The 17532-nt window shown below is 38.8% G+C and overlaps 1 protein-coding gene across 4 annotated transcripts in view; it reads left to right on the top strand.

Annotated features, from left to right (window-relative positions):
* Positions 1 to 17532, top strand: part of ZFYVE28 (zinc finger FYVE-type containing 28) — a 146332-nt gene that overhangs the window by 67170 nt on the left and 61630 nt on the right. The window lies entirely within an intron of this gene.

Below are 17532 nucleotides of genomic sequence, written 5' to 3'. Positions count from 1 at the left end.
AAATGTACTAAACTTCATTATGTGGAAAAATTTTATCACTAATCATGTTACAATGAGTTTCAAGAAAAGTGCTCTGATCATTGTAGGAAGTGTTCACATTAGGTTAGCTGAATCTGTTGAAAAGAAAACAGTCAGGTGCTCTGTGTTTGCTTGCAAGAAAACTAAATTTCACAAATTGCAGCTTTTTGAAGTGCTTACAGAGAAAGAGTAGACAGTGATTGTGTTGTTCTGTCAGAAACAATTTTAATACTTCTGTTGACTTTGAATATCTTCACAATTTCCTACTGTGTTGTCCCTACAGAAAAATGTGAGTTTAAGAGATTACCAAACTGGAAGCTGTAGGTTTATTGACAATTAAAAATGCTGTGACTTGGAGTGGAAAAAAAATAGATGTGAAAGTTGCCTTCAGGGGAAGACTTCAGTCTTCTGTATGACAGATCAGTTGTACTCAAACCACACTTCACAAATATTTATCTGACTTCTGCAAAACCTCCAGCAGTGGATGTTCCACAAACTTTCTACTCAATTCTTTCCAGATTGGCAGGAAAGGTTTTCTGATATTAAGGGTGGGTTAACACTATCATTGTGCAAGACAAATGTCCTTGGTTGTTTTATCCTTGGCAGTGACAATTTATTCCCTGTTTCCATGCAGGCACACAGGCTTTCTGATGTGTTTCCTGTAGGATAGGCAGACCTGAAGAGCTGTTCTAATAAAAAAAAATATCTTCTCTGAATGCTTCACCTGTAGGAGTGCAGGAAATGCAGGCTCTGACTGCTCCTTGGTCAGTTTGCTTGGCTTGTTCTGTAGTGATTCACTACCTTGTGACTTTTATTATCTTCTGATGTCTGGTAATTTCATTTGCCAAACAGATTGCTGTTACTAAAACAATCTGTTGCTAGAACTGAAAGAAAAGATGGAGGATTTTTTTATGTAGCTATTTTTGTAATTCGTAGTTTTAAAAGTTCTGTAGAATAGGTCAAATGTCATCTCAAAAATGGCTTTGCTTAATTAGGTTTTACATTATTTTGTAATACTTTGTGTAAATGCAGTGGTTTTTGGTTTCTTTTAAGAATTTGTCCTGTAATTTCTAAATGAGAGCAGGAACAGTGTTTTAGTAAGGACTCAAAATGTAGATATTTGCTGACCAAATATCACACAGTAGGAGGAAAAATTGGTTTTAGCCTAAGGTGTGGTGGGGTTTGAGAGTGATGGACAACCAACAGCCAGCCCTGGGCTCAGAATTGTGCTGGGAGGTTGTGCATGTAAAAGGAGGGTAACAGCTGCATTGTGCAACGCCTCTGGTGTCTGCAAAAACTGTCATGCAATTCTGAGGCCTTTTCTTTAGAAATGTGCACTTTCTGACTCTTCAAGCAATGCTTTTGAAAAGTACTTTGTGACCACAGAACATAGTTTACCAGACTCCCAGTCTTTGCATGATTATTTTCCTATTCTGCCAGCTTTTCCATGGAAACCGTAGTTTTAAGATCTCGAGATTACTCCCAATTTTTATCTCCCTGAAGTTGAGTCATAGCATTTCTATCAGATTTTAGTGGTTTTTTGGGACAAGGATTTCTAAAATTCCGTGTCCTATCTTGGCATCTGTTTTTTAAATTAATTCATTGTTCCTGGGTTGCTTATTTTCATATCATTCACTGCTAGTGTCTGTCTGATTAACAAATTTTTTTTCAATTTTATTTTTATCAGAGAGAGGAAATGCCTTTAAATTAATGTGATTTTCTTTTTAAATGCTAACAAGTCTTACAAACTGTGATTCTTCTTGGAGAGAGGTTGGGTGTGATGTTGGCTCTTACCCATATCTGAAGAGTCAAGATTTAAATCCTTGTGTCTGTTCTGAACTTTTGATGGTTTTGTGAAAGATCTCCAAGTTTGCTGTAGTGAAAGATCTCTGCCTAAAGGATGTCACACTTCCTAGTGGACATACTCCAAGTTTTCTGTCTTAACAAAACTGGCAGAATTAGTCAAGGCAGGTTGAAGACATGGTGCATTGTGGATGTGCAGAGAACTGCAGTCTTCAAGCCTGTTGATGCATCCTTAGTAAAGAACTGCAGCTCTTAGTGTTGTCTTCTGCTTTGTTATAATGCTGTCTTCTGATAAGAATCACACTTTTTACAGTAAATTAACTTTTCAAAATTTCTGAGCGTCTTGCAGCTTGGTTTTCAAATGCTGTGGGTTGACTGTACAGCAGGATGCTGAGTAGCATAATCCATGAGTAAGAGTGGTAAGATGAGTAAGAGAATGGCTTTCAAAGCTTTTCATTTTCACAATAATGTGATGTAACACTGTTTTCCAGTTATGGTAGCTTATTATAAAAATGCCATCCCTCATTTTGCCTTGCTGTTTGCATGTCAGTGGTAAACTATTGTGAAATCATATCTATCAATACAATATCTTGCATTTATTATGTGATTAATACCTATTCAACAGAATAAAACACTTCTTTACTGGTTTCTGTTAAGATGAACAATACCTAAAGTGTGCTGTGATGCATGATGAAAAGCTGTGTAAGTTTTTCTTCAATGAACCAAAAGGTAGGTAGAATGTAAAACTTTGGTTTATTGAACTTGATTGATGGTTCTAGAAGGAAAACTGGTTTTTTTTATTAAGAAAAACATCTCTGCATTAGTGAGTCTTCAGTAATATGCAGTGCTTGTTCATCTGAGGTTTTTTCCCTGCAACACAAATCATTGCAGTATTTTTATATTAGTGGTATAACAAGGTGTCCTTTCCTATGCTTTTCACAACATCACACAGTATTGAATTTTACAAGAAGTGATGGTAGCTCATGTACACTTTTGAATTATTCACTCATGCATTCACTATCATTCTCTAAATTAATTTGCTTTGATCGTTGCTGTTTTCACATTGATTAGTATTTTGTTAGTTGACTTGGTAAACTGGTTTAAACCAATTTATTGGCTATTTAAATGGAGTTGGGTTTACTGTTAAATATTACAAAAATTAATTTGTTTTGTTTTAGAGCAAAAAACCCCTTTGTTTCTAAAGCAGAGATTTGTTAGGACTTCACCACTAACAAACCTGTGCATAGCAGGTAAGACTGTTTTTAGGATCATAGTCCTTGCTTGCTGTTTCAGTGCACTGAGAATTACTTCTCTGTGTACAGTAGTGAGGTCTCAGAATAGCACATGAGTCAGCTCCAGCATGGTTTTATCAGCATTATTCCTGCAGATTGTGTCTCAGCAGTGTCTCTTGATCTGTTGAAGTGCACAAGAGAGGAATTTGCCCCATCAGGGCACTGACCTAGAGCAAACCATAGACTCTCCTGGCTGTGCTGTCCTTTTGCACTGTTCCACAGCACAGTAAAATGGGGAATTTGTAATATTTGTGAGACATGACTGTTTCTGGCTCACTGCTAGGAGTGATGGACGCTGCATTGACTGGCAGTACATTACACTGGTTCTTCACTCCTGTCCTGCTGTTTGCCTTCTTGGGAAACACCTCCTGAATTACTGCAATTGGCAGCCCAGTGTTTCCAATTCAGCTTTAGCAGTTCCAGTTTGCTGTAACATGAGGCTGTAAAATGCAGTCTTTAGTGCACTGCCACCTGTGTAGGTCATTCCTTCATACAGTGCTGAGAAGGAGGCACCTGTGAACCTGAACTTTGTTACCCTATGTAGCCTAAGTAAGTGTTGCTGAGGAGTTGGAGCCCTCAGAGAAAGCTAATCATATTTCTGTGTTGTGTTTTATCACTTGTCTGTCTCAGTTTCTGTAGCAATACAAAATATGTGGTGAATTTTGTCAAAAATGCTATGTTTCAACCACACTTATCTCCATATTTCTTCAAGCTCAATTTAACAACTGAAAGCATCACTATGAAATGAGTTGACATACAAGTGTCAGTGGAAACAAAGCTTTGTCCTCACCATAAAGGAATATGTGTTCCAGGCTGAAGGAGCTTACTGTGGGGTGTGGATGATGTAAATTGATATCAAGATGATATAAATTGAATATGGCAAACAAGGAGTAAAGGAACAGTGCTGCTGGCAGCATACTTGGGGAATCTGCTTTGTCACATGCTAAAATCGCACTCATAGGATAGTTTGGGTTGGAAGAAACCTTAAATATCAGCCAGCTCCAACCCCCCTCCTATGGGTCTGAACACCTCTCATTAGATTTCCCCAACATGGGGAGGGACCTTGCTCTTGGCCTTGTTGAATCAAAATTTTTACACAAAAAGAAAATATATAGTCTATCTTTGAAATGTGTTTTTTGTATATCTTAAAAGCTTAGGAATGTGATTTGCTTTCTGAAGAGGGAGATGGATGGATGAACAAGTCTAGAAGTGGGGAAGCTCTTTGGCACTGTGTTGTGTCTGACAAAAGCAGTGATTGTGTTTGATCATGGGTCGCTTTAGGGGCTGGTTACCAATTTCAGCCTGATGGGGATAGCATCCAGCTGTCTTTGACAGCAGCTTCCACCATGTATGTGGGCAGATTTCTGTATTGTTTTTTATTTAATTAAGAAAACCTCGCAAGACACCAACAACAGTAACACAAACTCAAACAAAACAAAAAAACCACAAACAACCAAAACAAAACCAAACAAATGAAAACAACAGGCCAGCAAAAATCTAACTCCAAACAAACAAAACTTCCAACATAGCACCATCACACAGAACTGTGAAGCTGTTGCAGGGTTTGCAAATTGCTTGGTAACATTTCCAGAGTGGAAGAGAAACATGACTGAGCAGAGTAAATTGTCATAGAGCATGCATTGATTTCTCTGTAGTGGGAAATGGAAAGGCTCTTCACTGTGTGACATTTGAGTTTTCTTATTATATATATTTAAAAATAAACAAAAGTTGATGTAGCATGAAATGACAACACAGGTGGTAATCAATAATGCACAAGGGTGAAACTCAATCTGGATTGACAAGTTGCTAAATAATGAAAAGAGAACTTATCTTTGTGTACAAAACACTATTAATTTTTTATCAGTGAAAAAGGGATGTGATTATATTATGTTAAATGGTGCATGCTGGGGTAGCCATAGGTTGTTGCTAAAGAGCTGTGATGCAAGGTTGTGCTGTACCATCTGCTCATGATGACCACAATCATTGCATGCAAACTCCTGTGGAAAACCACTGCCTTTGGTGGATGAGGTAGTCATCCATATAAAACTTGAGGTGCTGACAGAAGAGCAAAATTAATATTTTATCTGTACTTCAATTAGAACAGTTTCTTCTTTTGGTCACAAGTTGTATTCAAATTTAAAAATACATTTATTCTCTGTGAAAGAGAACCCAGCTGTAGAAGGCTCTTAATTTCAGAGGTGTTGGAGTCTTCCAATGCTCAGCTTCAAAAGATAAAATGATTTTTCATTTCTTAATGTATGATTATTTGCCCTTGATCATAGTTTTTATATTGTTAACAATTAGCACCTTGGTACCTTGAATGAGAATTGGCAGGGGGGCTGAGACACAGAGGTGTCATTCCCAGAGCATTTGGAGGCTAAATGAGGACAATGGAGCCAGGTCATTTTAAGGCTGACTTTTTTGAGCCTTTGTGAAGTAAGATACTGTACCAGACCCAGTTATGTAGGAAATAATGTAATGTGATGTGTCTGACTGTCAGGGGCATTACAGTTCTGCCACACTCTTCAGCAGTGCCATCAGAGGATTGCTGTCAGCTCTGCTATAGTGTGATTGGCTAAATTTTAATTATTTTTTTTACTGTTGCAAAGAAGGATAGATTCTGGTATCAGCCACTGAATTTTTTATGTAGTCTGAATTGTTTATGTGGTCTCATGACTTTAATATGCTGCAATTTTCCTTCTCTTCTCCATATGGATGTGGTAGCTCCATGTTAGCAAGATTAACAATACGTGCAAATTATTTATTTTGTGATGTTTCTGTACTTGGGGATTAAGTCTCTTTCCTGTGCTAGAAGCCTTTTCACTTAATCATATAGAAAAATCCCCTTCCTTTATTTATTTTTTCCTTTAATGCTGGGAAAGTATGATAAGAAAGACAAAAAGGCAAGTCAGTAATTTTTTTCAAGTCAGTTCTTAGCAGTGCAATTTAATTTTCATTGTGACCTTAACATACTTGAAAGTTAAAGCCTGTTTTTTAATAAGAAATAATTAATTTCATAATAATGGAGTATTATGAAGAATATTTTGTGGAATATTGTGCAATCTGGTTTTCTCGTGTGTCAGATTGTTTTAAGTAAGTTTTCATTTAACAAAATCCTTGAATGGAACATCCTGAGTTGGAAGGAACCCACAAGGATCATCAGTTCCTGGCTCCACACAGCCCCATGCCCAGGAGCCACCCCCTGTGCCCCAGAGCATTGTCCAAACACCCCTTGAGCTCTGCCAGGCTGGTGCTGTGACCGCTGCCCTGGGGAGCCTGGTCAGGGCCCAGCCGCCCTCTGGGGGCAAAACCTTTCCCCAATATCCAACCTGAACACCCCTGATACAACTTCAGGCCCTTCCCTCATTCCTGTCACTGTCACCACAGAGCAGGGATCAGTGCCTGTCCCTCCTCTTCCCCTCAGGAGGAATTTGTAACTGCACTGAGATCTCCCCTCACTTTCCTCCTCCTGGGACATCCCCAGTTCATTTGTTTGTCCCTTAGTCCTTCCCCAGAGGTTCTCACTGTGCCACTGCCAGCTCCAGTGCATCCCAGCCCTGCATTACACACAGAGCCAGCAATGCCCCTGGCATGCCCCACCTGCCCTGCCCTGCCCTGCCCTCTGCTCCTGGAGAGCTGCACCCCTCCAGCAGTCACAGAACTCATCCCACAGGTTCTGCTCATGCTACTGATGCCAAATCCCTGGGGCTGGGCCAAGGCTTTGAGCTCCTCCTGCTGGATCCTCCTGCTGCACCTTGGGATGAAAGCCTTTAGGTGTTAAATATGTTAAATATATATCTATATATGTTAAATATTGGACACAAAAAGAACTTCTGCATTTTGCAAGGAGGGATGGCAAAATGCTTTGGAGTTTGAGAGAAAAGATGAATTTCACACTGCCCTTTCATTACCATTAGTGTATAATTTAACAATAAACTACTAATTGAATGGCTGGAATTTAAGGTGATGGGAAGAAAATAAATTGTTAGCCATTAGGGTTTGTTCAATCATTGCGACTTTATAATTAGCCAGAGCGAATGAGAAGCTTAAATAGTTTGCTCATAACCCCAAGTTCTCTTTGGAGAAAAGATGCACTGGTTGTCTTCTGCCTCCAGTTTATCCTTTTGAAAGAATTTGTGTTAACTCATTGCTGCACAGTGTTCTTGGTGAAAAAGAATGCAGACTTTAAGACAATAATTAACAAAATGATTCATTTTTGAAAGTATTATGTGTATTAGCAAGCTAGTGTTGCTTTGAAGAAGTTTGAAATGATTGATATGAAAACAGCTGGTGATAAGGATGGATTTGCTGTTGGAGAGCAGGCTTCAGACAGTGGGCTTTGTTCCTGCATGCTTATGCACTGCTTACACTCATAAAAACTTCCCATTTTAAAGGCTTTGGGAAATCTGTACTTGTATAAAATTAATTATGCAGCAAATCTTCTCTTGATTAAGGAAGCTTACCTTTTTTGCTTATTCCACCTACTCTCTCCTGCTGGGTTTCCATTTTTTAGAGTGGTGCTATTTTGTCAACACTTGTCCAAGTGGTGTTGAGGTGAGCAGCAGCAGCATTACCCCCAGTACATGGTTCTTCACCTGCTGAAGAGATAAAGCTAGATACTTCTTACATGTTCATGCTGCTCCTTGTTCCATAGTTCTGAGAAAAGCTCAGAATTTAATCAGAAAATGTAGTGCTCTTGATACTAACCTATGATGTACACAATGCACATTCTTAGGTTTGCTCTGAGAATACATTTTCAGTTCTCTAGAGGTGTCAAGGTTTCTGTGCCTGAAGATGACTTACACAAATACCAAGCAGCAGATATTTGTATTCTTTAGTTTCTCACTTGCCCTGCAGTGTCTGTAACTGCTGCTGAGGTTGTTGCTATTCCACATACACTGGGCTCATAACCAAACAGAGTAATAGTTCATGTAGAGGTGGTAAATGATGATCCTCTCGAGGCTGCAAAGCTTGTTCAATTGATTTGTGCAACTGAGGCTCTGAGCTAAACTGCCTTTGTGATGTAAGCTCTGGTAATTTTTGCTTTAATTGTTCTGGTACTGTGAAAGAGTCTTTTTTGGTGTTTTTTGTTTGCTTTTTTTCTGTTTGGGTCTGATGCAGACACAAATAATCAGAGATGGAATCTAGTGGGCTTTCAGAGTCATGTTTACCTTTGACTTAGCTGATAACTGGTATGAGAAATTATTTTTCATTTTCATACATTTGTACGAACCTCTGGCCTCAGTGCCAGCCTTGTTTATTATTTGTACAATATTCCTCCATAGGGATTTTGCAAATTTGACTGTAAAATCTTTTAACCCTGTAGCTGGAATGTGATGAGTTTTCTCAGTAGATCTAATTAAAACATTTGTGGTTGTCTGGCTTATTCTGAAATGTAAATATCATAATTTATAATTGAGAAAAGAAAATTATGAGGGGATTCCTCAACCAGGAAAGCAGCATTATCTTGATGTAAATTTTTAGGAGAACTTTAAGTCACTCATTTAAAATACACACACTGTAGAAATTATTTGAAGCTCGAACACTCTTAGAATGAAAGTCTCCAAAGATTTGGGCTCCTTGGTTTTCAGTTTAAGTGTTGTTGGATATAACTCTGTATTTGTGGTGTAATTTCACAATTGGCCTTTCTTTGTCATTTGTCTGCAGCTGCACAACTTCAGCATAACTCAATTAATTCTGTACTCAGTGAAATCAGATTTTTCATTGATTTTTAATACTAAATGTGTTCTTTCTTTCCTAGCAGGTGAAGGCTTTTAAATTTACCAGTGCTGTGGGTTACGAGTGGGCTTTATAACTGTATTAATGGAAGGGCATAGAGTGGTTTCAGAAGGAAACATTTCTGTAAATTTGAGTGGTTTTGGTCAGAGGTCTGTGATAGCTTTAGCAGCTCTGCATGTTGGCTGCCCAGTCTTGGATTCAAGCCAGCCCTTGGGCACTTGGTAGAAATGTTATAGACATTTTAGTTTCAGTAAGTATCTTAACTTTATTGCTTGGCTGTGTAGTTGAGCATGGGCTAACAAGAGAAATGAACTTTGATTTTATATAAAAATAACCCTGTTCCAATGTGTATTTCTGTGTTATCACACATAATTCCTTAGGCATTATTCCGTGGTCTGTTGGCAGCGTCAGTTTAAAAATTTACACTGTTCTTGTTCCTATTCCCACACTTATGCATGGCACCCCTCAAAGCACAGCTTTGAGAGAGCTTTGAAGTTTTAGATCCTTATCCAAGGCTAGTTTAAATAAACTGTGGTAAGCTTTACATTGCAAACACTTGTTCAGCTGTACTGATGCACGTATTTGTGGAGTCTGCCTGTGAACTCTAGCAGTGAAATGACGTGGGTCGCTCTGGGTCTGTGCACTGAAACCCTTCCCTGGTATCCCCCGCACAAGAGCACTGAGTGCTGGTGGGACATGGGGACAGGGACTGCAGGGTGGCTGAGATGGGGAGATAAGGGCTGAGTCTCCAGCTGGCCTGGCTGCCAAAGTCTGACACTGCAGAATGGCCTGACGCCAGTCTGTGATGGAAAGTGGCTTTGTGTTTCAGGTGTAAAAAAAACCTTATCTGAAGGTGTCTCCAGCTATCTGATAAGTTTAAGTGGTGTAAGAATAAGGAATCTGTAGGGGGAAATGTATGCTCTTTCATTCTGTGCTTTATTGGAATTGGATCCATGCTGAAGAGAAGCAGTTTTTACAAACGAAGTCAGCATCAAGGAGCATCCCTTGATGGAGAGGGTACCTGTCAGGAGCTGCTAAAGAACTCAGAGGGCACTGCTGTAGTGGGTTGGCAGTGAGTTATCTGTGAAGTACTAATTGTATCATTAGCATCCTTGACAGGAGCAAACTGGGAGTATGTACCATAATCACTGTGAACAATGAGACAGTTCAGAGGTGGGATGTTTTCCTGTTTGATTGCATCTGTCCACTGAAGAACATTTTCTTGTAGAATTAGGTGGAAATAGATCTCATTAAAGGAGGCAAATTAGCCAAAAGTGAAAGGAACTCCCTGCTGAGTTCTGGAACCTAATGATTGGTTAGCAGTTGGCAAGGATCTATTCCTGATGCTATTTTGTTAATTGATACAAAGGTTAAACAGTGTGGATTGAACTAGGAGTACTTTTAGCTGAAGTAATGGCCAGGTCTTTCTTGCCTAATTTGTAACCCTGGAGACATTATATTAGTTGTGTTATGTCAGTGAAGGAGACAGCAGGGTAATTCCTGAGATCAAAGAGAAAGTTGACTGAAAGAAACATTCATGGTCACAAAGTTTAGAATCTGTAGCAGACAAAGATACCTTTTAACAACAGAGGGAAGAAGTAAGAACCAAAAGCAAACTCTGTCCAACCTGTTGGGTGCTCCTCATTGATTTGTGGTGAGGAGGGAATCATGATTGTTTTCTGAATTGTATCTGTGTTTGAGGCCTTTTTTTAAACTGGAACAGAGCTGGTGGACTCTAGAACCAAGTTCTCATAAGGCTTATATTTAAGAGACTTTCTGCAGTAAAGTCAGAAATTTGTGCCAGGATTAGGCTGTTTGACGTGAGAGTGAGCTAAGACTTATTTGGAGAAAATTATTTTCTTTTATGCAGTGTCTTCCAATTTAATTTTAGTGGGGACAGTGCCAGTCTAGAAAAAGAAAGAAAAACTGACAAGAGCCATTTTAAAGTGATGATGTCAAGATTAAGTTTAAATCTGAGACAATACACATATCTACTTTACTTTTTTCCTGGCATCACAGAGCTTGTAAATTTGGGTGGTTTTCCTTTAGACTTTCATTTCCAGTTCAGTTGTTTTATAACTGATGGCAACATTTGTCATTTCATTACTCCTAGTAGTGATGACTTGTGTGAGTTGCATTGCTCTAACAGATGTCTTCTCTTTGCTGCCTGACATCTTTAAGCAGTTGGTGTCAGGTACCTGCTTCCTACTTGGATTTGCCTTTGAGTGAAAGATCTTAACATTTATTTTGCAAGCAGGCAGAGTTGTCAACCCTTTCATATGTTTTCACCATACTTCACTGCAAATGAACTTGAGTATGGTTGTTCTAAATACACTAAGTAACTTATAAGTATCATAAGAGTTGGGTTTTTTGTCTGTTGGGTTTGGTTCACAGATGTTAAATTGGCCTTTTTTCCCCCAGTAAATCGGGTCATCAGCAGAATATTGTAGTTGGGTGAAAAACAAACCTGCAGAGTTAAACATTCATTATCAATAAATAAAATAAATTAATGTGTATTTTAAAATGTTGGCTTTTAACAGCTTTTCTTAAATTTTGGGGGAACTTCTGGTCACTACAGAATAATTAGCAAATGGCTATAAAATATAAAATGCTTGACTGTAAGTTGGGCCATCAGTACAACTCCATCAACTAACAGGAATTGTATTTTCTTTCTACATTTCATATTTGATCTTATATAGGGAGTGATTAATATTTAAATGTATTTTTTCCTTGAAAAAAAGATTCTAATAATGTTTAGTACTGTAGTCTTAAATTGTAGTTTCTCACGTTAACAAGTTTTTTCATGTGTTTCCACTTGCTCACATAGGTCAGATAGGTCATTGTGAGAAACTCCTGTTATCTAAGTCTGTGGACAGAGTGGAATGAAAATGCTGTGCACTGCAGGTCAGGGAATTAATTTGCAGCAGAGAACTGTAGGGAAGAAAGCTGGATCCATGCCAGCTCAGTAATGAATGTGTTGGGGATGCAGGATGCTTTCACTGCAGCAGGGGAAGGCAAAGTGAAGATGGCAGTAATTCATGATGACATCTCCTTCATTCTGCCCTCTGTGAATGGGGATTCCTCTTTTATTTATTGAGAGTTGTTGTTGCTAGGCTGGGGCAATACAGAATTTAAATTGCTAAATATCCAAGGTGCCATCATCAGTTTTGGTATTACTCTCTAGTGGGATGGGTTAGACTAGGAGCTGCTCCCCAAAGTTCATACATGGAAAAATTATGTTACTTTTAGAAAGTGGGGTCTCATGAGTTGCACCCTCAGTTTACAGATGATACCAAGTTGGGTGGAAGAGTTGATCTCTTCAACAGCAGGAGGGCTCAGCAGAGGGATCTGGACAGGCTGGATCAGTGGGCCCAGGGCTCTGAGGTTCAACCAGGCCGAGTGCTGGGTCCTGCCCCTGGCTCACAGCAACCCCTGCAGTTCCACAGGCTGGGCCAGAGTGGCTGGAAAGGGCCCCATGGAAAAGGACCTGGGGGTGCTGGGTGAGAGTGGCTGCACATGAGCCAGGTGTGCCCAGGTGGCCAAGAAGGCCAATGGCAGCTGGGCTGGATCAGCAATGGTGTGGCCAAGCAGAGGGGTTTTGAGTAGCTGAGGCAGCCGGACGTATTTAGCCTGGAGAAAAGGAGGCTCAGGGAAGACCTTATTGTTCTCTCCAACTACCTGAGGTTGTAGCCAGGTGGGGTTCAGGCTCCTCTCCTCAGTAACAATAGAAAAGGCAAGAGGAAATGGCCCAGGTTGTGCCAGGAGAGGTTTAGATGGGATATTAGGAAAACTTCCTTCATGAAAAGGGTTATCAAGCATTGGAACAGGCTGCCCAGGGCAGTGGCTGAGTCACCATCACTGGAGGTGATGAAAAGATTTGTGGATGTGGTACTTGGGCACATGATTTAGCAGGGGACTTGGCGGTGCTGCGTTAGTGGTTGGACTTGATCTCAAAGGTCTTTTCCAACCCAAACAATTCCATCGAACTACATTGCCAGTAGGAAATAATCAATTAGCTGATGAGGCAAAAAGAGTCTGAAAGCTCAGCCTTTGGATCTGTGCAAGATGGACTGGAGGGAAGACCTCAGAGAGGCTTTGGATCTCTAGTGTGAAATAACTGTCTGGGTTCTGAAGCCAGGACTTTTGTGTGTACCTTGAGAACCTGTTTGTGACATGACAGAGGGCACCACCCCTTGGTACTGGATTCTTTTGTTAAAGTAGCCCATAAAACCCTAAATACTCACAAATTGTTTTAATTACAATAAAATCTTCCTTTATTTTTGGCATTAATTTTTGTTCATCAGTGACTTCTGATTGCCATAATGTGTTGTTGAAGGAGTTGTGGAACTTACCAAGCTAGAAAAGGTAACAAAAAATGTCATGGACTTAATTAAATGAAGAGGATAAAGAATCATCTCTTCAGCTCATGGTGATATTGTCATAGACCACATTGCCTTAGCAGGATTTTACTGATAATTCAAAACATGACTGTTAAAGAGGTACTGAAGAGCACAGAAAGTTACCTTCCTTTGAAGAAGTCTTGCAAAAGACCTCAGAAAGGTCATATTAAATTTAATGTTGTGGAAGAGTGGCATAAATTTCATCAATGATATGTACAAAAGAGAAGATTAATTTGCCTTTTGTTGCTCTAAACATATGTTTCATAGGATAAGGAAGATGATTTCTTGGCATTTTTTGGTACCTATTCAGGAAGCTAATGCAGCAATTGATGTTAGCTTTATGCTCTAATTATTTCATATATGGCTAATTACTGATAGGCCAAAAATAAACCAACTTGTTATCCTCTACTCTGGCTACCTACATACACTGTCTCACTACCACTCATTATCTTCCCTATCAGCATGAAATATAAGTGCTGTCTGTTATGTGAAACTCTGAGCTGTGTTTTCCAGGAAATGAGGAGTTTGGAGTAAATCCCAAAGCAGAATCTCTGCAGTGGCTGCCTGTGCTGCTGAAAAGCCTCAGCAGAGCACCTGAAACAAAACTCTGCACATCCCAGTGTGCAGATAAACCAAAAGATAACAGATAAAGCCACCAAAGGAGGCATTAAAATCCAGAGGCTTTTATGTGGAAAGATGGATCAAGTGAAAGATTTACTACTTCAATTCCAACTAATTGATTTTTGTTGCTTAAATTGGAGCAAAATTTCAGTGCTACCATGTATCCAAACCCATTTGTTATAGGCTTACAAAGCAGAATACTATAATTAAATAAATTGAATGTTTCTTGAAGCTCTTCTAAAGAAAAGACTAATTTGCTTACAATGCCTTGGATAGTCTGTCTAAATTGGCTGGCATCCTTCCAATTTTAAAGCATCTGAGATTTGAAATTATTATGGGAGCAAATATTCCAGATTTTTTATGGAAGTTACTCTGCTCTGGGTGTCATAAGAAAAATGGTAGAGGGAAGGGAAGTGATGGAGAAATGTTGGTTTGTTTTGGTTTTTTTTTCTTCTGTAGGACAATAAAATAAACCCTGTAGAACAACAGAGAATTTGGGAAATTGCACATCTTAAAACAGCAAAAGCAATTTACCTTGTAAAAATCTTTCAGTATTTGTACATTTTATATCTAAGTTCCATCAACTGTTCCTTCCTAATCTTCCTGTATCCCTGCTAGACCAGGTAGGAAAAGATGCCCATCTTTTTAATTGGCTTTTTCACTCAGCTCTCTGGCAGAATAACCAGCTGCCCATGTGAAGCATACAGACAAGTGCTACTGGAAATGGGCTATTGTGATTTATCTCCATTGGAAAGTGCATATTAAAATTCTAATTACCTGCAGTTTAACTTATTAGTACTGCACATATTAAAAAAACACCTGACTCAAAGTTTGGCATAAGTGAAGATATATTGGTAGATCATGGATGCTCTGGAGCAGACACATCTGGAGATTATAGGAATGTTGAAGAAATGAGGAAGAATATTAAGGGTCTTTTAAGTGGGAAGCAAATAAATTATATGCTTAAACGTTAGCATATTGTAAAAAGTTGAATTATCTTCGTTACGTCATCTTGCCTTTAGTTGCAATATTTAAGTGCATTAAGGTATAAAATTTCATTAGGCTTGTAATAATTATCTCCTGAGATGATTTAGACCATCTTAGAGCTTTTTAACAGGTATAATGATTAGAAAAACAGAACAAAACCATGGAACAGTTGCTTACCAGCTGTGAGTCCTCTTTCTTTATTCTATTTGTGTAAAATCTTCTTTGATACTCAGGAATTTTGCATATGTATATAGGTGGTTATGTAAGGGAAATTCAGTCTGTCTTGTAGCTGCTGTCAAACAAGATTGCACTTAAAAAATAATCCACTGAAGTAAAATAAAATTTAGGGAGCAAAGTTTTTTTAATATGTCTTTTCCTCTTATTCTGTGTAGCATTTTAGGGGAAAAAAAGTAAGAGAAAAATTGCATTTCCCCATATTAAAGTTGGTTGGCAAGTAAAATAAATTGGAATATCATGTCCTAAAATAAAATGTAATTGGATTACTTACAGTCTGATATAACCAGATTTGAATAGTGTTCTTCTCCCATTTCCTGCCTTAATATTTCTCTGCATGTCATGAAAGTTTTACAAAAATTTAACTGGTAAGATTGCTTTTTACCACTATATCTCTCCAATGCAAAAAGGCCTTTACAAACTTTGATTAATTCTCTGAAAACAGGAATCTTGCTTTTTCGTCCTGGTGATAAAGACCAACTTGTATAGCACTAGTGATAAAATGAGAGCTACAGGCAAAGCACCTGGTCTCAAAATAGATCAGTAATAACAGATTTGAAACACTTCATGAGTGACTCATGCCTTTCTACAATGTAAATGTTTTTATCCTCAGTTCCAGTCTTTGCTCTGTTACTTTGAGGGGCAGCTGGGTAGGTTAGGAGTTGTTTTTCTTAGGAGACCTACTTTCCAAATACTTTGGTTCCCAGGTAGAGTTAGCTAAATAATGGTGAGAGAAATGTACTCAACACCATGAATTAAGAAATGGAAGGGGGATGGGAAAGTTGCTATTATTCTGGATTTTCTGACTCTAAAGTGTCATGCCAGTTTGGATGTGATTGTTTGTCTAAATCCCTGTTATCCTGGAGGTGGTGAATGTTCTGCAGCCAGGGGTTCAGGATGCTGCTGCTACAGCAGGGTCTGGGCATCTCTGCTCTGTTCTCTTCCAGCATTTGAACTTCAGTGCTCCTTGCAATGACTCCAGGGAGTATTTAAGGTTGGTTTTTCCATCTGTTCCTACAAGGGGCATCCCTTTGGGTTCTAAGGGATCCTAGCGCCCCACTGATCCTGGCAGTACAATGGGCCCAGCGCAGTGAGGGGGAGATTTCATCTCTAAAATCAGGAGTTTTGTCAGTGATTCTAGCTTTCTTTTGTTGTCTTTTCTCATACCTGCTGGCCATGGTCTGTGTTGTGATGCCCTGGAGGGGCTACACAAAGGGCATTTGATTTTCAGTCTTACTTCCAGAGAAGATGGTTGATTGTTACATGTTTTAACTGTATGAGATTAGGTTTTTTGTTTTTTACAACTTTATTGAAATTAAACTTATTATCTCATGACAGCTTTGCAAAAAATACTTTATTGTGAAACTGTTTTAATGGTTAACACATCAAGTACCTTATACCAGTGTGTAATAAATATTGCTGATTGTTAATTTATTCCCTTATTTTGGATGAAGACAACTGTAATTACAGCCTTAATGTTAAGATTATTTTGTGGCAACAGCAGGTGCAACGGTCTGTGGAGAAATTGCAGAAAATGTGGATCATTCTTTGTAGCTAAAGTAGGTTTTGTCTTTTTTGATGGGGAACATGTTAAAGGGGCGGGTTTCTTCCAAATTCCTGTCTTCTTGTTTTTTAAATGTAGGTGAAAATAAACCAGTTAAGTGTACATTTAAGGCAATTCTGTCTGTTAAGCAATTTTGTACAGGCAGATGTGGTGGTATTTGTTTGAGAAATACTTTAAATAAAATGTGAATTCTTTAAATAGCGGAAGAAGCAGAAGACAAAACATCTTTATGAAAGCACTCAGCCTTTTTCATGCTCTCAATCTACCTTTATTATGTTAATTAAATTCTGTACAGTTCCCAGCAGGGGAATATGAAAATTATCTTTTCAAATAAATGAATACAGATTATTTACTGCATATCAAGAAACTGCTTGTAGGTCTTTGATCATTGTCCTGGCGCAGAGGTAGATCAGAGCAGTTATTAAAGCTGTAATTTCTGTGGTGGCCCCTTATCCTCCTGGTGCCTGGGGGATGAGGTGGTTGGTGAGTGTGCCAGCCCTTGCCCATTGGGGGTTCAAGTGTGTAAAGTGCTTTAGATTACCAGGATGAGCTTAAATGATCCCAACATAACTCAATTTCTAACAACTGCAAGGTATCCTGTCAGGTGTCTTTGTGGGAATAAGGGGAGTGTGTATTGTTGGGGCTGGTGAGAGGAAATGGAAGTATAATTCACTTGTACTTCTAATTTATTTACTGATAGATACAGACAGCTGGACGTAATGAACTCTTTGTCATGCCTCCTCATCAGAAGTCCCCTTAAAGTAGTCAAATTTAAGTGCAACTAATCTGAGAAACAGTTTCTAGGAAAACTACAAAGAGTGAAGTTTGCTGTTCTTGTTTCTGTGCAGTGTTCTCTGTTTTCACTGTGAGTATG

This window comes from Melozone crissalis, unplaced genomic scaffold, assembly GCF_028551555.1.
Source record: "Melozone crissalis strain CALT ecotype California unplaced genomic scaffold, PUWL_Pcris_2 ptg000006l_1, whole genome shotgun sequence".
NCBI lineage: Eukaryota > Metazoa > Chordata > Aves > Passeriformes > Passerellidae > Melozone > Melozone crissalis.
Note: the sequence above shows the minus strand (reverse complement) of the source record. Positions and strands in the feature narration are given on the sequence as shown.